We start from the raw sequence: 4,123 nt of genomic DNA, 5'->3' as shown, positions 1-4,123 counted from the left end.
AAAATGAGGAGCTGATACCCAGGGCTCAAGTAGAAAGCAAATGCTTTGAGAATGATGATGGCAACAAATGTACAAATGTGCTTGACACAATGGATGGATGGATGGATTGTAATAACAGTTGTATGAGCCCTCAATAAAGTGATTTTAAAAAAAACCAGAAGTATGGCCAGAGTGCTCCGTAGAGACAAGGATGGCAAGACGTAGTCTTACATACTTCGGACATGTTGTCAGGAGAGACCAGTTCCCAGAAAGGACATCCTGTTGGGAAAGTGGGAAGGATGAGGAAGTCCTTGACAAGATGGATTGACCCCGGGGCTGCAGCAACGGGCTCACACATCAGAGCAGTCCTGGGGCTGGCACAGGACTGGGCGGCGTTTTGTTCTGCTGGGCACAGGGTCGCTGTGGGTCGGAACCGACTCAATGGCCCCAACCACCACCACAGAGTTGTCTTTATAAAAAAGGATAAATTCCCGCTGAAACACTACACACGTTTTGTAAGGGCAATCACTTTGGTGTCATCTTCTGGCCGTGCCGCTCACTCTGAATAGCATCCTAGTGCCGCTGCATCGACCAACGGTCCCTCAGCTGTGCAGGTAGAAAAATGCCACTTTAATCCAACAGCTGAATGTTCTGTGAATAAAGATGAGTAAACCAAGAAAGAAAGGCAGTGGACCCAGGGAACTGAAGATGTAACACCTCAATGACGTGACGAGAATAGCTAGGATCTTAATGGTGGGAAGTGGGAAGATCACGCTGGGCAGCAGGCCTGCTGGGCAACGGTGTCGACAAGGACAAGAATCCAGAGGGTTCCGAGAGGGATGTTTCCAAGCAGAAACAGAACTGATAGCATGCCGGCTGGGTCACTGGGAGCTGGAGTAGACATGAGGACAGTAAGGGATGTGTTCGAAGCTATTCCAACAATATTTTTAATTCTACTGAAGGAGTTTGGGGTTGAATTAGTGATGTTTACATGGAAAATTAGTAAATAGACAACAACAACAAAAAAGAAGGCATTTATCAACACCAGAAAAATCTCAAGTTGTTCAAGAAGGAAATGATAGCATGCAAGATTACAGCCATGCAGAATATAAAGACTAGTCACCATAATGTAAATAATAAATCTTTCTTTAAACACAAATGACAATGTAACTGAATGAAGGAGATTGGAATGAGCACATCTGTGTGAGTTAATATACCTTTGCAGGAGGGGAGATAAGAGCTAAATCTTCGTGGTGGTGCAGTGGTTTGGTGCTTAGCATCCACTCAGCAGCTTCTCGCGAGACAGACCTTGGGGTCTGCTTCTCTAAAGATGACAGCCCAGGAGATCATATGGGGTAGCTCTACTTGTGCACCTTAGGTTGCTCTGAGTCAAAAATCAACTTGATGGCAGCTGCCATTCATTGAATTGTGGCCCCTGCCCTCCAATACGTCAATTTGACTGGGCTATGATGCTTTGGCAGTTCTATAATGAGCCAAATAATCTTCATGATGTGATGTGTCCAGCCAACCAGTTAAAGGGGATTAGGGCAGGACACAACATCCTTACTCAGGCCATAGCGCTGATCTCACGTAATGGCCGTTTCCCTAGGATGCTATCCGCATCACCTTAAAAAACTATCTTAAAAAACTCCAAGTTCACTGCCATTGACCTGATTCTGATTAATAGCTACCCTATAGGATAAAGTAGACCTGCCCCGGTGGGATTCCAAGACTGTATAACTTTATGGGAGGAGAGAACCTCATCTTTCTCTAGTGGAGAGACTGGTGGTTTTGAACAGCTGACTTTGTGGTTAGCAGCCCAACACATAACCACCAAGGCTGCCTTCCCTTACAAGAAATAAAGAGAGAGAAGGAGGCAGAGAAAGGAGGTAGGTCTTAGCACCTACCAAGAAAGCAGAGCCAGAAACAGAACTTATTCTATAAACTTGGGGTTCCTGCAGCAAAAAGCTCCTAGACTTAGGGATGGATTGATGCCAAGACACATGGAGATCGCCAAGGAACTCCAAGTTCACGGGTGTTGAAAGGAGACAAGGACCTTCCTCCTGAGAAAGAACACTTCTCTCTAGAGTCAGCACCCTGCATTCAGCCTGCAGCCAGGCTCCTAAACTGTGGGAGAATAAACGTCTGGTTGCTAAAGTCACCCCCTGTGGCCTTTCTGCGGAAACAGTACTAGATAACCGAGACAGCGCCCAGCAGTGCAGCAACAGCAGCAAATCTTCATTTCGCACCAGAGCAGGTCAGTGGACAATTAGCTACAACTAAGCACAAATTAAGAAATGGTAATAGAAGTGTTTTTGTTTTTCTTCATTTTGTATTCATCATTACTAGATCCCTATTTGCCCCCCAACCTCTCCTGTCATAAGCCTAAGAAACTATTGATTTAGCCATTGTCTCTACAGATTTACCTATCCTGGATCCCATATTAGAATATTATACCAACAAGAAAAACACAAAAAAGCCAACAACAGCAACAATAAAGATCATACAACATCCTCAGAATACCCTCAATCCAAAGAAAGCAGGAAATAATCAAAACGACACATTTGAAATGGGTCAAAGGGAGAACAAATGATAAAGTGTTACATTTTAACCTGCATTAATCTCTTTTCCAGTGCACTCTGATAGCGACTATTCACATCCCTGGTCAAGGTCAGAAGGGATTCATTGGCAGCTTAATCCAGGTGGGACTCTGAAAATGGATGGTGGGCTTTCACTGCCATCCATAGCCTTCCACAAACCAGGTGCTCAGAATTTAAACTCTAATATAGTTCCATCCTCTGGCCTCCGATTTTATTATTTTCACAAGCTGGTGTGCTTCTTCCATGTGGACTTAGCTGCCATGTCACTTAGATGGCTGCTTGTTTTAAGACAAGCCTTTCAAACCCCAGATGCTATTCTTTCTGATAGTTGGGCAACATCTGGTTTCTTTACTACACTTTGCTATAACACTCAAATCTTCAGTGATCTCTTCATGAAGGCTAGTATTGAGCAGCGCCATGTCATAAGAACTATTTGTTCGCATTGATATGACTTTTATGCTGGGTCTTTGATGCCTGATACCTGTTCCCATCGACACCTATGATCACACAGGCTGGCATGCTTCTTCCATGTGGGCTTTGTTGTTTTCCAGCTAGATGGCCGCTTGTTTATCCTCAAGCCTTTAAGACCCCAGATGCTATATCTCTTGATAGCCGGGCACCATCAGCTTTCTACACCACATTTGCTTATGCACCCATTTTGTCTTCAGTGAGGGGAAGTCAGGCCTGCTGACGGGGGCTAAGCAGGTAAGACGAGGAGAGGGCAGTGGGAGTGCATCTGGGCCCAGGGCCCCAAAGCTGCGAGAGGATATTGGGGGCCAGACTGCAGGTCAGGCCTGTGCCATCTGGCTCCACGAGACCCTCTTGGGTCTCCGGTTCCTGGAGTGCGGCACCAAGGAGCCATCTAACAGCAAATCGGTTTCCTTCCCAAAGGCCCCAATGGGGTCTGCCAAGAACCGAAGCTTGCCTTCTGCCTGGTGGGCTTTCCCTATTCGCTGGTCACAAAGACATCATTGATGATCAGACCAGCCACTACCTGAGTTCCCTTCACCTTCAGAGTTCCAGCCTGCTCCACAAACCCTGGCAGGTGAGTCTTGGAACAGCCTGGAGTGAAAGAGCCCCGGGAACTCGGGAAGAGGATGCCCTATTTGCCCTTGTGCAGCGCAACCAGATTCACCTTGTTCCCAGGCTCCCCTCCAAACACCACCACCGTGGGAAGGACATTGCCCACCTTGCTCGAGCCCTGGCTGCTGCAGCTCTGTGGAATCGGCATGTGCTGTCAAACCTCCACCTATCTCCTCCTCCCGGTGGCCCCCCGGCTCTCATTGCTACAGACTCCACGACAGTCGCTCCACTCTTTTTGTTTTTAATCATAGTCATCCTAGTGGGCGGTGACATGGAATTTCATTGTGGTCTTGACTGGCATTCTCCTAATGACTAATTGCTAATAATTGTCAATGCATCTTGATTGCAGGCTTGATCGATTTCAGACTGAAGATATTGGTAGAATTCTTCAATTTTTTTGTCACCAGCTTTTGTGGTTGGGTATAAATCAGAATAATAATTGTATTGATGGACTTTCTTCG

At 46.3% G+C, this 4,123-nt stretch overlaps 1 pseudogene; it reads right to left on the bottom strand.

Moving 5' to 3' along the window:
* Positions 1-3,257: 3,257 nt before the first annotated feature.
* Positions 3,258-3,917, bottom strand: LOC115868259 (annotated as a pseudogene).
* Positions 3,918-4,123: the final 206 nt, after the last annotated feature.

Source organism: Echinops telfairi, unplaced genomic scaffold (genome assembly GCF_000313985.2).
Source record: "Echinops telfairi isolate 266 unplaced genomic scaffold, ASM31398v2 ScPeMD7_9;HRSCAF=40, whole genome shotgun sequence".
Lineage (NCBI taxonomy): Eukaryota > Metazoa > Chordata > Mammalia > Afrosoricida > Tenrecidae > Echinops > Echinops telfairi.
Note: the sequence above shows the minus strand (reverse complement) of the source record. Positions and strands in the feature narration are given on the sequence as shown.